The following is a 17532-nucleotide window of genomic DNA, read 5'->3' on the forward strand; positions in this document are numbered from 1 at the left end:
GTCGAAGAAAAAATCTCCAAACAGCCAGCCAAATCGTACGCTCAGGCCACGCAGACCCAGACCGTCTCCAGCGGTACACAGACCGATACCATCCCAGAGCTCCCTCCTCTCAAGTGCCTCTCGCCTGTGACTCCTGAGTCTACGGCTCCCAAACCGACCGCCTCCACCAGCACGACCCAGACATCTGAGACCACTGATGCGGATGAACAGATGCCGTCTTCTCTTGAATCCCTGCCGGCTGTCTCTCCAGAGATCGCTCCGAAGCCGAAGCCTGTCGGTGCAAGCCGCTTCACTGGCTGGATGAGGGTCCAGAAGTCGAGTGGCTCCCGCCCCAAACCCTCAGCTCCCCTCACAGGTGATGGACAATCCAAGGATCGCCAGTCACGTCCACCGACTCGGGTGGCGATGGGGCGTAACCGCGCGCTGAGCTGGGCCTCGCCCAGCCGTGGTAACACATCTCGTCACCAATCATGAATAGTTACACCATGCTCCAATGGAACTGCCGAGGCCTACTTTCCAAGTGGGCCGAATTAAAAAACTTTTTCTCCGTACTTACTCCTGTACTTATTGCGCTACAGGAAACTTGGTTTTTACCGACCGATCAGTACAATTTCAATTTATCAAACTACACATTATACAGACATGATGAGCTGTACGGACAGCGCCGCCATGGTGGTGTCGCATTATACGTAAACAACGATTATACACATTGTGAGCTTGATATACAGACAGATTTACAGGCCGCTGCGTGTACCATGTATGTCAACGGCAGGAACATCGATGTTTGCAGCATTTATATTCCTCCCGATTTTGATAATACAAACCTTCTTAGACAGCTTAACAATCTCACGGACCAATTTCAAAACCCATTTCTTCTTCTCGGCGATTTCAATGCCCACAGTCCGGCTTGGTTGGACACACAATCCTTGAAGCCCAGAGGAAGAGTTCTTGAAGACTTTCTTGATATGAATAGATTAGTAACACTCAACTGCAATCAACCGACGCACTTTAATTTATCACATAATACAGAGTCAGCCATCGACTTATCTATTTCATCTTCTTGCATTGCCCCTTGGTTCCACTGGACTGTTGATAGTGATATACATGATAGCGATCATTACCCGATTTTTCTTCGTTTTGGTTTTCCAGTCCCGGGTATCTGCTCTTTCATCCCCCGCTGGAATCTTGGCAAAGCTGATTGGGTTAAATTCACAGAGTTGTGTGAATTTGAACACCATGAGCGCTTTGCAAATCCTGAAGACGGTATTTCATACATCACTGAAACATTAATATCAGTCGCAAAAGAGTGCATTCCTGAAACCAAGCCATGCAAAAAAGGAAATGCTGTACCGTGGTGGACACCCGCTGTTCGATTGGCTATAGCAAAAAGGAAAAGAGCCTTCCGTACTTACCTTCGACTTCGCACAGAACAAGCCTTAATTAACAGAAATAGGGAGCGCGCAAACGCTCAGCGAACTATTCGGGCAGCCAAGCGCGATTCCTGGACCCGATTTTTGTCTTCATTTACTTCTTCGACGCCTTTATGCAAGATTTGGGATTTAGTTCGTCGTTTATCCGGAAAACGCACAGCTGCAACTTTCCCGGTGCTTAGGCTTCCGGGAATAGCCAACACCATTAGTGAACCAAATGATGTCGTGAACTGTTTAGCTCAACAAGTTGCTTTCACGAGCTCAAATGAACGCTACCACCCACAGTTTATAGGTAGGGCTCGTCAACGATTTTTGCCTGACCCAGATACTTTTATCTCAGATAACAACGAATACTACAATGTTCCCTTCACAGCACAGGAATTAAATGAGGCCATCGGTTCCGCCGGAAATACTTCCGTGGGGCCTGACAAACTTCATTATTCCTTCTTCCGCCATCTTTCGGAAAACTCGAAGCTTTTCATTCTTCAGACGTTCAATGATCTTTTCCGCAATCACGTCTTCCCAGAGAACTGGAAAGAAAGCATTGTTGTAACTTTATTAAAACCTGGCAAAGCTAGGCATAATGCGAATAGTTATCGTCCAATAGCCATGACAAGCTGCATAGGCAAGCTTTTGGAAAGGATGGTCTCCAAACGATTATCGTTTCACCTCGAACAGCAAGAATTGCTTTCGAAATTCCAATGCGGATTTCGAAAACATCATTCTCCAATCGACCAATTGATCCGTTTGGAAAGTGATATACGAAAAGGATATAAAAAGAAAGAACATACTTCAGCAATTTTCCTAGACATCAAAAACGCTTTCGATATGGTGTACAGGCCGGCTTTGGTTTATAAATTAGGCCAGCTTGGCATAAAAGGACACTTGGCTTTTTATTTGTACAATTTTCTCTCGGGGACCAGGCGTTTTCGCGTCAGGCTCCGTTCTGTTTTTTCAAACACATATGAAACACACAATGGACTTCCACAAGGTAGTTGCTTATCCCCAATTCTTTTCAACATTATGATTGACGACTTATATGAAGACATTCCTCCTGATATATCATTTTCTCTCTTCGCCGACGACAGCGCCATTTGGTGTACCACACCTGAATATGACATCGGCATTCATCGTTTACAATTAGCACTTAATAAAATAGAAAGATGGTCGGAGTTGTTTGGTTTGGAATTTTCTCCAGAAAAATCTGCATTCATGGTTTTCTCCAAACACAATACAATACGGCCATCGTCTCTCCCAAAGTTGAAAGGGACGCCTATTCCACTCATGAAAACCTTCAAGTTTCTAGGAGTCGTCTTGGACCCTAGATTGTCCATGGCACATCATGTCAAACACATTCAAACAAAATGCAAGAAAAGGTTAAATCTGTTCCGATGCCTCACCAGTACCCCAGCAGGGGCAGATCGCTCGGTACTACTAAGATTATATAAAAGCATTGTTTTACCTGTTATTGAATATGGATCAGTCATGTACGCAGGGGGCTGTAAATCCAGTTTGATTAAGTTAGAAGCCGTCCAAAACAATTTTTTGAGGTTAGCTCTAGGAGCCATGAAAACATCACCGATATCATCTCTTCAAGTAGAGGCTAACATTATTCCTCTGCACATTAGGCGAATGGATTTATCTTTACGATACTACTCAAAAATTAAACAATATCCGTCACACGCAGCTCACACAGCTATATCCGTTCTTCCTCGGCTGCATTTCAGTTACCTCGGTCGATGCGAGAGACGGACCGGGCTTACATTGGCCTCACGAACAAGAAAATATCAAACTGATTTAGGATACGAGTTACCCAGTGTCCCACCACTACCGCATTGTGCCGTATCGCCTTGGACGGCTCATCCACTTTCGGTGTCCTTTTTGTTTACGGCTCGTAAGGATTCTCTCTCTCGCGGCGAAGTGAAGCAAGCTTTTCTTAGTTTTCAGGCGTCCAATGCTCTTTTCCATTTTGTTTACACAGATGCCTCAAAACAAAACAACACGGTCGGCATCGGTATATTCGCTCCAGAATATCCACAAACACTTGTAAGGGTACAAAATGATATTTCTGTCTACTCTGCTGAGCTACACGCAATTTTCCTCGCTCTCAAACTTATTCGCCATCACCACATTCAAATGGCATGCATATGTTCCGATTCCAAATCAGCAGTTTTAGGCCTTTTGCAACCTGATACCACGCAACATATTTGTTTAAACATACTTACTTTGCACCAACAGCTTATCGACAACGGAGTTAAAATACAGTTTTTGTGGATACCTGGGCACAGCGGCATATATGGCAACGAAAAAGCAGACCAATACGCCAAGCAAGCCCTAGCGATTCAAGACATCACCGCGATCCCTTATACCTCCAGCAATATTCGAGCCTCCATAAAACAACATTGTTACCACTTCTGGCAAAACAGTTGGGACACCGATGGTATTGACACACACCTTCATCGCATTAAACCGTATATACAACATTGGTCATCATCAAGTCGAAAATCCAGGAGAGAAGAAAAGATTTTGGCAAGACTACGAATCGGACATACTTACTTAACTCATTCTCACATATTCAATCGACAGCCAAGGCCTATTGTCCTTCTTGTAGGTCTCCTCTTACAATCGAACACATTATAGTACATTGTCGTAAATATCATATACATCGTAAACCAATAAATGACTACTGCCGGGCACATGATGTACAAATGAATCTACCCATCATTCTTGGTGATGATCATCCTGCATTACTACAACTACTCTTCTCTTTTCTCCTTAAAACGGATCTTCTTCATCGTCTGTAGGTTCACTAGTTTCTTCATTCAGTTTATTTAATTCGACTTCGTTAACACACCGGTGCGAAATGGTCTAAAAGACCGAAGCACCTAACCAACAAAAGAAAGAAAGAATTTCCCTTCAAAACGTACAAATCTTTCGCCTTTTACTAAAGATTTCCGTGGAGGGGAACACTCAAATGAGTATTCGCTGAATTTCTTACGGCCACCACAATGGTGGCCTACTAATACAATATCAGATGGGTGCGAATGGTCAATGAGCGATTCTAATTACTTGTATATATCCAAAATATCTTGCGTCGTGGGTTTAACGTTGCCAGGATTAAGATGTTACGCGTTTTTCCAAACCCCACATCTGTTCTGCGAATGTCCGATAAGCTGGATAGAAACTTTCAAAAACGGTAGGTAGACACTCGGTTTTTCTGAAGGCAGGTCAGGTCAATCAGTGTCTTGGCAGGTCCGGCAATGCCAAAAGAAGCTTACGGACACACATTTGATCAGGATCGGATGATTGCACGCTTTTTAAAATGGATCTTTCGTGCTTCCCGGAAATTACTGAAGAACTGATGTGGGGTTTGGAAAAAACGCGTCGATATGCCAAAGGTTTTTGTTGTTACAGATACCAACATACAAACACACATGCTGGGCGGGCTGCCCCAGCGGGGCACTCCCGTGACCCGTCCCACACAAGATTCCTTTACTACCCGTCACACCGGAACAATGGAACGGCGGCGCAAAGTGGTCGTTATTTATTTTATTTATTTGTGTTTGGGGCATTTCGGTCAAAATGACCATTGCATGCCCATGTGTGAACATCAATGTATTCTAATATCGATGAGTATATTTACATATTGTCTAAGTTAGAGTTTGTCGAATAATCTAATTTCACGAAGGTATGCGAAGAGGAGATCAATCAAGGGTTCTTCAGACTCGCCTAGAACAGAAGCCAATGTGAATTGTATGTTCCTTCGATTGCAATAATCGAGCATCCGTTGTCTTGTATTGTCGAATTTTCTGCAGTCAATAATTATATGTTGAACTGATTGTACGCAGTTACATAGTGAACACCTTGGGCGGGCGTCTCGAGTATATATATGGTTATGTGTATATTTTGTATGGCCCAGTCGCATCCTTGCTAATATCCTTTCTTCATGTCTATTGTTCCTTTTTGCAGTATGCCATACTTCAATCTTTTCTTTTATCTGTCTGAGTTGTGTATGCTGTGTTATTTGTACCCATTGTTCCTGCCATTTTCTAAAAATAGCCTGTCTTATGTTTGCTCTGATAGAGTTGTATTCCATAGGAATGTTTGTGATACTTGTAAGGTTCAGGGCATTTTTGGCGTGTTCGTCTGCTTTTGTATTTCCACGTATACCACTATGGCCTGGTATCCAGAGAAAGTGGATCTTTTTTCTGTTGTTCGACAATATATGTAATTTGTTAAAGATGTGAATGAGAAGAGGTGATGCTGGATATGTAGCTTCTAGCGATTGAGCAACAGATCGTGAATCCGTGCAGATCATAGTTTGTGCCCAAGACTTTTCATTAACCAAATCAATTGCTTTTACTATGGCATGAAGTTCGGCTATGAATATCCCAGTTCCATTTTGTAAGCGAGTAGATATTGAATGATTTCCTACGGGATCAAAGACGGCGTTTGCGACGCGGTCACCCGACTTGGACCCGTCCGTGAAAATAAAATGATGTGTAGGAAATTCTTGTTGTGTCTGAACGAACTTGTGTTGTATTTCTGTGTCTGTCACTTGTGTTTTCGGGCAATCAATAAGAAATGAAACTTTCCAAGACCTGACTACCCATGGAGGGGTGTTCAGTATTGGAAGTGGAAGAATGTTTGGTTGAAGGAAGTTAATTTCGTTACAAAATTTCCTTATTCTAGAGGCAATGGTGAGTCCCGATCGTTTCTCTGCGGGACCTAAGCGATTGTGGTGAATTGATGGAAGAATGGTAAGTGTTTTGAATGCGCTGTGGTCTGGGTGAAATCTGACTTTACTACTGAATCGTAAAGTCTGTTCGATGCGTCTAAGGTGTAACGGTGGTATTGTTGCCTCAACTTGAAGGGATGGAATTGGTGAAGTTTTCATCGCGCCAGTTGCAATTCTAATAAATGAATTTTGGATGGTGTCAAGTTTCTTTAAAATGTTGTCGCTTCCTCCGGAATAAACTACAGAGCCATATTCAATTACTGGTAAGATGAGCGACTTATATAATTGGAGAAGTGTTTGCCTGTCAGCCCCAAAATCTGTGCCAGCAACACAGCGGAATAAGTTAAGTCTCCTTGTACATTTTGTTTTTACACATTGGACGTGTTTACTCATGGACAATCTGTTATCTAATACAACGCCAAGGAACTTGAATGAATTGACACGAGGTATAATGTGTCCGGATAAACGTAAGTGTGAAGGCTCCAGCATTCTAGTATTATTTGTAAAAACCATGACAGCAGACTTCGTTGGAGAAAATATGCAACCATTCTGCCGGGACCATTCATCGAGCTTGTTGAGTATATTTTGAAGACGGGGAACAGAATATTGCGAATCGTCATCTGTGCACCAAATGGCGCAATCATCCGCAAATAATGAGTATTGAATATCTTGAGGAACAGAGTTAAATATATCATTTATCATTATATTGAAGAGCATAGGTGACAAGCAGCTTCCCTGCGGTAGACCGTTTTCGAAAGAGAAAGTATCTGAGAAGATGGAGCGAAACGCAGCTGAAAACTACGAGCACCTGTTAGGAAGCCAACTAAATACCAAGCGAGATGTCCGCGTAAACCGAGATTGTGAAGTTTGCGTAGAAGTGTTGGCCGATGTACCGTGTCGTAAGCACGGGTGATATCTAAAAAGACAGCAGTGGTGTGTTTTTTAAACTTAAAACCCTTGCGGATGTCTGTTTCAAGGCGGATTATGTGATCTAATGTACTATGATTTTTCCTGAAGCCACTTTGATATTTTGATAACAATGTATTTTTCTCCAGAAACCATTCTAAGCGTTTCCCAACCATTCGTTCGAATATCTTTCCAAAACAACTAGTCAAAGAAATTGGACGGTAGTTGTTTGGATCTTTACGGCTTTTTCCTGGTTTAAGAAGTGCAATAACAACTGCTTCCTTCCATGCTTCTGGAAATGCCTGTTTTGTCCACAAATCATTAAATGTTTGCAAAATAAAGTGTAGGGTAGAATCTGGGAGGTGGCGAAAGAACTGATAATGTAGCTGGTCTGGGCCGACAGAGGTGTTCCCAGTGGACTGTATGGCGTTTCGAAGTTCCGATAAGGAAAATATATCATTGTATTGCTCTATATTATCGGATACCAATGCATGTGGTGGAAGGCGAGACTGTCTTTGAACATAATCGATGAATCCTGGCCTGTAGTGACGTGATGCACTATGATGGGCTATGGTTTGTGCGATTGTGTTAACAATGTCCTTTGGTTCTGTAATATTTGTGTTATTGACGTGTAAAATTGGAAGAGACGTGAAACTTCTCTTGCCCGACAGAGAGCGTACCAAGTTCCATATTTTACTCAGAGGGGTACGATAGTTGAGTTGCGAAAGGAAAGACTTCCAGGAGGCTCGTTTTGCCTCTCTGATAGTCCTCTTGCACCGTGCTCGTTCTTGGTTTCTTAGAAGAAGTGTTGTATTATTTCTATGACGTAAATATAGGCGGAAAGCTCGCTTACGCTTTGCTATGGCGTGAGCTACATTATCAGACCACCATGGGACTCGCTTACATTTTGAAGAAGTAGATGTTTTCGGAATGGATACTTCCGCTGCTGTTAAAATAGTTTCTGTGAGGAATTTAATGATGATGTTCTGGAGACTGAAATTGTTCATGGTCTACCTCACAAAAGGTTCGGAATTTCTCCCAGTCGGCCTTTTTGAAATTCCAACGTGGAACCGAACCCTGGACAACATCAGCATCTGAAGAGAATGTTGTTCGTATATGGATGGGATAGTGATCACTATGGTGGATGTCATGGTCGACAGACCAATCGAACATTGTAGCGATTTGTGTCGAGCATATTGAAAGATCAATAGCAGTCTCACTGTTGTGTGCTAATGAAAAATATGTGTTATCTCCTTTGTTAAGGAAGACAAGTTGATTTGTGTCGAGAAATCGTTCAATTATATCACCGCGCTCATCGGAGACGCCAATGCTTCGGCCCCAAAGCGGACTGTGAGCATTAAAGTCTCCAAGCAGTAGAAATGGATGTTGAAATTGTGCTATTAGTTGATTGAGATTTCTCTCTAGCGTCTGATTGTCTGTGTTTGGAGGTATGTAGATGGAACAAACATCTATATTCCGTCCATTTAAGCGAATGGTACAAGCAACAGCTTGTAATGGAGTGTTTAATGTGAGTAAATCATGTACATAGTCATTACTAATATACAAAGCGGTGCCGCCATGGCGCCGCTCGCCATCAGTTTCATCATATCGGTACAAAGAGTAATTGAATAACGAGAAATTGTAGGGATCAGTTGGAAGTAACCATGTCTCTTGTAGTGCTATGACAATGGGTGCTAGTAACAAAAATAGCATTTTGCTTTCGGCCCAGTTCGAGACTAGGCCTCGGCAGTTCCACTGAAGTAGTGTATTTATTGTTGTTTTTTTGAAGAGGTGTTGTTGTGTGACGTATGACGACGGGGCGAGGCCCAACTTGCCGCACGGTTGTGTCCCATAGACACTCTAGTCGGTGGTCGTGACATGCGAGGGGTGGGTGCTCGTCCATCCTCTGATGGAGGCTGGGGGCGGGGTCCTTTCGACCGCTGGACTCTTATCCAGGCTCAGGTGGAGCGACCAGCTCCGGCAGAGGGTTTGGCCTGCTGAGCGATCTCCGGTGAGACCTCGGGCTGCGAGTTTGGAGGGGAGGAGGGCATCGGATCACCAAATATGGTCTCGGTGGCGTTGCTGGTGTTCGTGGTCGCAGACGTGGACGTGGTCGTCAGAGGCTTCAGGCACTGGAGAGGGGGTAGTGCTGCGATGGGGTCCGTCTGGGTACTGCAGGAAGCAGTTTGGGTGGTGGCGGCCTTGGCATACGACCGGCCAGGAGCCGGAGTGGCTGTCTCTGCTTCTACGCGGCGGCGGGCATCTGGGTAGGAGCAGCCGGTTTTTGCTTTTACCTCACAAATACGCTTTTCTTTTTGCCACGTGGGGCACTGAGAGGAAGAGACTGAATGTTCCGAGCTACCACAGCTGAGACAAGTAACTGGTTTGGTGCAAGCAGAGTCCGCATGAGGGGCTTCACCACACTTCTGGCAGCGGGCAGCCTGACGGCAGGCGGCACTGCCGTGACCGAATCGTTGACATTTGAAACAGCGGAGCGGATTGGGAATGAAAACTCGGACGTCTTTCTTGAGCCAGCCGATGGCGATCTTCTCAGGCAGGGTGGTGGAATCGAAAGTCAGAACGAGCAAACTAGTGTCCCGTCGCTGACCATCGCGGAAGGTAGTCAGCCGTCTGACGTGCGTTACTCCCTCTCCTCTCAGGTCTGACTGGATCTCATCCTCGGTCATGTGGCGGATCTCGGGGGCAAAAATCGTGCCTTTGCAAGAGTTGCGACTCGGGTGGAGAGAGACCGTCACCTGTTTGCCACAGAACATGGTTGTCTTCAGGAGTGCTTTGGTGTCCCTTCGATTGTGAGTTTTGATCACGAGAGTGCCGTTAGCTGGAGCTTCGATGTCGGGGCCATGCTGGCCACAGATAGCAGCGATCTGCTTCTGAGGCCAGAAAACGTTAATCTTCCGGAAAGAGAAGTCGCTATCGGTAGCCTTAACAACCAGAAAGGAGCCGTCGAGAGACAAGTACGGTTCGAGTGGAGAGCGATCAACCGAATCACAGGCAGGTGCGTTGGCCAAGTTCGTGCGCGGGTCAGAGCTCCGGGAGTGGTCGGTGGACGGGCGAGGGTCATGGCTCCGGGCGAGGTCGGTAGACGAGCGAGGGTCAGAGTGCCGGGCGGGGTCAGAGGTCAGGTCAGCGGTCAGGGCGTGGTCAGTGGACGAGCGAGGGTCGGTACCGGGTAGATCAGTCGAAGGGTGGGTAGAGGAGGGAGGGTTGACGGTCGGGCGGGAGTCGGTATCCATGGCAGAGGGAGGAGTCGGATTCAGAGGGGAGTCAGAGTCGGAATCGGATAAGGAGTCGGATAGCGGGCGCTGACGGCGCCGCTTCCCCATCGTGGGGCAACTGGATACTGTTGTGGGCAGTGAGGGAGGGTGGGTGGAACAACAGGTGAAAGGTTGGATGTGAGGGGTGGGGACGCGCGTAGGAGAGCTCTCAAAACAAACCCGTGAAATGCCAACTGCCGAAGCAAGTTAACGATCACCTTAGCCTGTGGAAGTGGTCGGTAGTCCGCACAGGTAGTGTCCAAACTATCACAACTTTTAGGGCAAATTTGATGATCGTGATTATACTAGAACAATGTCTATTAACATATAGATACCCTGTGGGTTAGTAGCAACGATAAATGAAAACACAGGTTGTGTCTAAAGCGGCACTGCATGTATATAGGCTGCTAGATAAGATGTATATATAGTTCATCTCGTGATCATCAGTTTCCACTGCATGTCTATGTAGACCTGAAGATCTTAGAAACCAACGAGAAAAAGACGATTCGCTCTAGTCCGCCTGCCTTCGGAATGCAGGAAGTTCACAGATTATGAACTTCTCCGGAAATAGAAAAACGAGAATCGCCAGTGCGGCAGGGTCCTACGTAACAGCACATCCATAGGTCTCCGGACCGCATCGGGTCTCCATCTGAATACATAAATACCTTCATGAATCACGAACCCATCTGAATATGCCAATGTCTCTGACCTGTCTGTAAGCTTCGTGAACGAACAATTCCCTCAGATAACCGCTTGTCTCCTCAACTCCCAACCCACGTTCTCATCTCACTTTTGAATGCTTAAAAAGGGTTGGAGCGCGAACGCAACCTACCCCACTAACAAAAATTGTACTCCCGAGTTATCCACATTTGGGATAATCGCAGGGGTTAACCCAACCAAAGTGCAATGGAAGGGCCTCGCCCTGGGGGAACCGCCTTCATGATCACGGTATCCCCTGAGCCAGGTAACAGCTTTTGGCACTTTTGACACCTGAGCCAGGTAGGTGACAGCTTTTGAGTTGTATTCACCTCTGGTCGTTTCCATTCAAATATATCACCTCCACGCCTCAATCTCTTGTTCCGGGATGGACGGGCATTTTTCCCCATGTGGAATTCGGGAAGCTCCCCTTGGATATCACGCCCGTAGCCGGGTGCGGTGTTAAGGGTCTGGGCGGCCACCCAGACCCTTAACACAAAGAGATGACGCTGTTAAATTTTTGTCCCGTGGTCCATAGTGGTCTTCTATGGGAAGACAGCTCTGATGGGCGGCCACCCAGACCCTTAACACCGCACCCGGCTACGGGCGTGATATCCAAGGGGAGCTTCCCGAATTCCACATGGGGAAAAATGCCCGTCCATCCCGGAACAAGAGATTGAGGCGTGTAGGTGATGTATTTGAATGGAAACGACCAGAGGTGAATAAAACTCAAAAGTAGAGTTGCAAAATTTCCCTACCGCACTACCGGCATGCCGGTAATTTTTCACGACCGCAGGTTTATTCGTGGTATCTGGCATGTCTTGCCGGTAGCATGCCGGTATTTTTGATTTTGTGCAAAAAAAAAAAATATCAGCAAATGATTCAAATTTCAAACTTTGGACACTAAGAGGCTCTCAAATTGTAGTAACAGCAATATTAGCCACTGCAAGATACATTTTGTGGGAGAAGTTCCATTGCTAAGTGTAGGCCCACATGGACCTCAGCATTTCACACAATTCACAGGTTTGGTTATAATTAGAATTGTCAAGAATCTACTGTGGTCTATAAAAGGAAGAATACTCATTCATGTTGCAAAAGCATGATAAACTAGTAAGTCTAATGGTAGGTAATACGTATATCACAATAAAATAATATAAATTTTCATGACAACATTCCCTAGGGGAATAGGCAGAATCACAACACCAAAAAAACACAATGTTTGAAAACTGGCCTTGAGTCCTGAGATCCTGAGATGTGGTCTGAGAAACTCTACAAAGAATTCGACACTGAAAATCCAGCTGAAAAGGCAGGTGTTAGCAGGGGCGCGGGAACTACTTTCCGACTGGGGGGGGCACACCATAATAGAGATTAACCTAGGGTACCCCCAAATCTAGTTTTCTCACCGGTTTTAGGCCACTTATTTTTCACCCCTCGGCTTTTTCAACAAAAACAGAAAACATTTGCAAAAAAGTGTGGTATTCCGTCTCAAAGCTGTGGGGGCACCGCCCCCACGGCCCCAGAGTTGGGGGGGCAAGCTGCCCCCACTGCCCCCCCGGCTCCCGCGCCTATGGGTGTTAGGTAGCCCTAAGCCTGACTTTGGTCCCATAATTAAATGAAAATGGATTTGAACTGGCATTTTGTCTTATCTTTACAAGAAAACACATCATGCACGCAAAATTGACATAAAGTGGCGCAAACAATTAGACAACCAAGGATTTACTTTTAAGATTCTCTCTCCCCTAATGAATGGATGTAATCTGATGACGTAATATTTATTCATTTACCCTTTTGGTTGAATAACTGAAGAGAAATAAATTTCTTTGTAGTGAATTACACTACAATGTCGATTTCATTATAATTTACTATTGGTTGGATAATTTTTATTAATATAATCATTCACGAGGCTGTGGCTTGCAGTCGTTAAACTTTTTTTGCAGCGTTTTAATTAGCTGGTGAAAAGCCTCTGTTATGGCGCATCTGTTTCGAAATCGATAACCTTGTGTTTGTTCCCGCTTGAGGTTGGAGAGGAAGGAAGATATCGTTTTTATACATATTATTTGGTGACTATTCTCGGACGCCGGTGAAAACAGGGCGCCGGAGGGCATATTAGTCACGTGACATTTGGAAGTTCTCCCCCTTCATGGGCCTTCTACATGTAAAACATCACGTGTGAATTTGACGAACCTTGATCAAATCACCCCAGGCGCCCTGTTTTCACCGTCGTCCCTATTCTCAGGACCAGTGAGTTATTAACACATTTTTTCATGATTCGTATCTTATTCACGAACCAGCAAGCCATAGTGGATAGGAAAAAGTATATGTTGATCTCGCTTCCTCAGTAAGGCAGATGGCCGAATCTGTACTTGTTTACCTATGTTTTGACCATCTAGATTTTAAACACTTGGCTGGTGCCTGCAACATTTTAGGAGAATATGGAAAAGTAGAACACCTGTGAAATGTAAATGTGATTACTGCTCACTGTCCAGTCTTCAAAAACACATTTCAGTAATTCAAGTCCTTTTTGTCCTCACCTTTTTGATGAATGTAATAGTTTTTTTTTGTAGGCAATACTTCTTTGATTACAGGTGATATTTTAACAGTTATAGACTGGAATTGAGTTTCAAAATTGTGGGTATTTGTGGGGCCAACTCAGCCAAAATCAGCCTGCTGGTATTTGTGGTTGGACAATGGATGGCTGTTGGGTGGGAGGGGTACCAGTACTGAAACTGCCAAAATGTGGCACTCTTCCAGGGGTAAGCTAGAATCAAGAATGCAGGTTTTTTAGTATGCCGGTAATTTGGCGGTTTTTTTTGCTTGGGGCGTGGTAGCATGCCGGTATCCCAGAAAATTTTTGTGGGGCGGGGCGGTGCCGGTAGCAGCCTTTGGGGGAAACTTTGCAACTCTACTCAAAAGCTGTCACCTACGCGATGTCTAGCTGTCGCCAATTTTTCACAAGTCATCTTGAAACAGTAGGTACCATTTTTGCCGTTTTCTCATCACCTTTGAGGCCTAAAAAGTAAATTTGAATATGAGGCTAGAATGTTAGAAATAAACTGATCTTTCAAATTTCAGCCTCTGGGCATTACAACGCATCACCATATTTCAATAGTTACACACACACAAAAAAAAATCGCTATCATTAAACTTACCTATAGGTCTGATTGACTTCCTAGCTCGTCCTGGCTTCCTGATCCAGTTCAATCAGAACTCACGAAAGGATAGTCAGTTGTCACTGATTCACTTGTCTTTGCTTCAGTAGTCAAGACCAAGATTCTTACAGATATAGTCAAGATAGTCAAGACCAATTATCAACGCTCCCACCAAGTTTCTAGGACCGATGGTCATGGACCTCGCCCCAGTTGTGGCCCAGATGTGACGTCCCCCGTCCCGGTCGCCCGGTCCCTCCCTACTCCGTCGGCGGCCAAGGCCGCGCCGGTCCCCGCCACCGCTCAACCGGCGACGAGCGGGGACGAGCTGTCGCGCTGTCGCCGTTTTTCCTGCGTTGTCTATGGCGCTTCACAACGCACCGGCTGTCGCACCGGCGGGATTTTTCAGCCCCAGCTGTCTACAAAGAGATGACGCTGTTAAATTTTTGTCCCGTGGTCCATAGTGGTCTTCTATGGGAAGACAGCTCTGATTGTAGCGGAAACGGCCTAGTTACTCTACTTTAAATGCATCAACTGAGATGCTCGCATCTGTCTGTTTTTATTCCTATGGCTGTCGCCTACGCACGCAGGCGAGTAGCAGGGTTTTTCACCTCTGGAAACGACGGAACGGATGACCAAACTTCGAAAGGGAACTGGGAAGTCTAAACACTCATGAAATGCCACCGTTCCGTCGTTTCCATCCTCAGGACATTCAAATCCTTCTACTCCACGCCTCAACCCCTGTACCGGCTGGATATGCAACTTTATTGCATGGGCGGCTCCCATTCTAGGGTGCTTGCCCAGACCAATGTCTCCCCCTAATTCCCATTATTCTCCCGGCTCTGCAATGGTTTTAATCGACCGAAAAGGCCTAACCCAAGCCCAACAAAACAAACAAAACAAACTCGTGCAATATGATTCTCTGGATAGGTCGCGAGTTTCACAAACCACCGATAGGTGGCAGTGGTGTTGCTCGCTATTCCGCTGTCGCTGCTCACTCTGCTCATAATCGATATCCCACCAACGTCCTATAGATGGCGGTGGTGTAGCCCGCTAGAGCTCGCTGTTAGTAGATATACTATCTGAAGGAGTCATGCTTGTGCTTATTGTTGACTTAAGTAGCTTCAAATAAGTCGATAATTGCAATAATTAAGGTAAAGTTAGAGAGCTAACTTCACCTACATGTGGTGTTATTATGACGTATGGTCTTGGATCCTGGATTTCTCAGACTGTTGAGCTAGGACTTACACTGAAGCTTAGCTTCCGTTACGCCTCATAGAGGGCGTGTTGTAAGGTACCAAATTCTATGCTCTCTTATTCTACGGAATTTGCTAAGTGACTTATGACAAATCTATAATGCACATGGCCATTAAAAGGCAGGATATTTGAAAAATATACCAATGCAGCTTGCGTTGATAGTATCCTGTATGAGCTTCAGGCTACCCAATGTTTGTGTACTTGGAAAAAGGTACTCATCAGTGACAATGGGATATATACGGAAAACTCGGCGGCGAAACTCATACTTACCTGGCTCAGGGGATACCGTGATCATGAAGGCGGTTCCCCCAGGGCGAGGCCCTTCCATTGCACTTCGGTTGGGTTGACCCCTGCGATTATCCCAAATGTGGATAACTCGGGAGTACAATTTTTGTTAGCGGGGTAGGTTGCGTTCGCGCTCCAACCCTTTTTAAACATTCAAAAGTGAGATGAGAACGTGGGTTAACAATTAAGTGGACAAGCGGTTACTTGAGGAGGGAATTGTTCGTTCACGAAGGTTAGATACAGGTCAGAGACATCGGCATATTCAGATGGGTTCGTGATTCATGAAGGTATTTATGTATTCAGATGGAGACCCGATGCGGTCCGGAGACCTATGGATGTGCTGTTACGTAGGACCCTGCCGCACTGGCGATTCTCGTTTTTCTATTTCCGGAGAAGTTCATAATCTGTGAACTTCCTGCATTCCGAAGGCAGGCGGACTAGAGCGAATCGTCTTTTTCTCGTTGGTTTCTAAGATCTTCAGGTCTACATAGACATGCAGTGGAAACTGATAATCACGAGATGAACTATATATACATCTTATCTAGCAGCCTATATACATGCAGTGCCGCTTTAGACACAACCTGTGTTTTCATTTATCGTTGCTACTAACCCACAGGGTATCTATATGTTAATAGACATTGTTCTAGTATAATCACGATCATCAAATTTGCCCTAAAAGTTGTGATAGTTTGGACACTACCTGTGCGGACTACCGACCACTGCGCCGCAGTGCCATTGTCCCGGTGCGACGGGTAGTAAAGGAATCTTGGGTGGGACGGGTCACGGGAGTGCCCCGCTGGGGCAGCCCGCCCAGCATGTGTGTTTGTATGTTGGTATCTGTGACAACAAAAACCTTTGGCATATCGACGCGTTTTTTCCAAACCCCACATTAGTTCTTCAGTAATTTCTGGGAAGCACGAAAGATCCATTTTAAAAAGCGTGCAATCATCCGATCCTGATCAAATGTGTGTCCGTAAGCTTCTTTTGGCATTGCCGGACCTGCCAAGACACTGATTGACCTGACCTGCCTTCAGAAAAACCGAGTGTCTACCTACCATTTTTGAAAGTTTCTATCCAGCTTATCGGACATTCGCAGAACAGATGTGGGGTTTGGAAAAACGCGTAACATCGTAATCCTGGCAACGTTAAACCCACGACGCAAGATATTTTGGATATATACAAGTAATTAGAATCGCTCATTGACCATTCGCACCCATCTGATATTGTATTAGTAGGCCACCGTTGTGGTTGCCGTAAGAAATTCAGCGAATACCCATTTGAGTGTTAACCTCCACAGAAATCTTTAGTAAAAGGCGAAAGATCTGTACGTTTTGAAGGGAAACCAGAGATGGTTTACCTGGCGAATTTTCAGACTATATCATGTATTAGTGAAGTTTCCATAGTTAGTGTCAGGTCGATAGTGGCTAGTACAGCTGAATTTCGATGGTCTTTAGCAAAAAGTGCATTGTAATATTATCAAATGGGACCCAAACCCTTCAGAAGATTAAGTCACTTAGAAATTCTTACATTCCCCTGTCAACAAAGCACCATATTTCTCCCGAAATTTGAGCCCCTCATTTTACCCCATCTAACGGGTGTAGACTTCACTGCAGCTTACCATACCTGCCGCTCACTCACACGAACCTGCCCACTCGGGCTCATATGGCCACAGCGCTGGTTCTAGAAACTTTCGCGTCCTGTCTTTTCATCATGCTTTGGAATATGCTACAACACTGCAAGAACATCGCGTTAAGTACTTGTTAACCGCTCCCTATTTCACCGCTCATCCATAACGACAT

The 17532-nt window shown here is 45.2% G+C and overlaps 4 non-coding genes across 4 annotated transcripts; 2 read left to right on the forward strand and 2 right to left on the reverse strand.

Annotated features, from left to right (window-relative positions):
- The first annotated feature begins 4330 nt into the window (after nucleotides 1-4330).
- On the forward strand, nucleotides 4331-4448 carry LOC122365440. Its single transcript, XR_006253750.1, has one exon. It is a non-coding gene; the product is annotated as a U5 spliceosomal RNA (small nuclear RNA).
- Nucleotides 4449-11154: 6706 nt separating this feature from the next.
- Nucleotides 11155-11321, reverse strand: LOC122365426. Its single transcript, XR_006253736.1, has one exon. It is a non-coding gene; the product is annotated as a U1 spliceosomal RNA (small nuclear RNA).
- Nucleotides 11322-15710: 4389 nt separating this feature from the next.
- On the forward strand, nucleotides 15711-15877 carry LOC122365443. The gene has a single exon (XR_006253753.1). It is a non-coding gene; the product is annotated as a U1 spliceosomal RNA (small nuclear RNA).
- Nucleotides 15878-16966: 1089 nt separating this feature from the next.
- On the reverse strand, nucleotides 16967-17084 carry LOC122365441. Its single transcript, XR_006253751.1, has one exon. It is a non-coding gene; the product is annotated as a U5 spliceosomal RNA (small nuclear RNA).
- Nucleotides 17085-17532: the final 448 nt, after the last annotated feature.

This window comes from Amphibalanus amphitrite, unplaced genomic scaffold (assembly GCF_019059575.1).
Source record: "Amphibalanus amphitrite isolate SeventyFive unplaced genomic scaffold, NRLGWU_Aamphi_draft 000739F_arrow, whole genome shotgun sequence".
Lineage (NCBI taxonomy): Eukaryota > Metazoa > Arthropoda > Thecostraca > Balanomorpha > Balanidae > Amphibalanus > Amphibalanus amphitrite.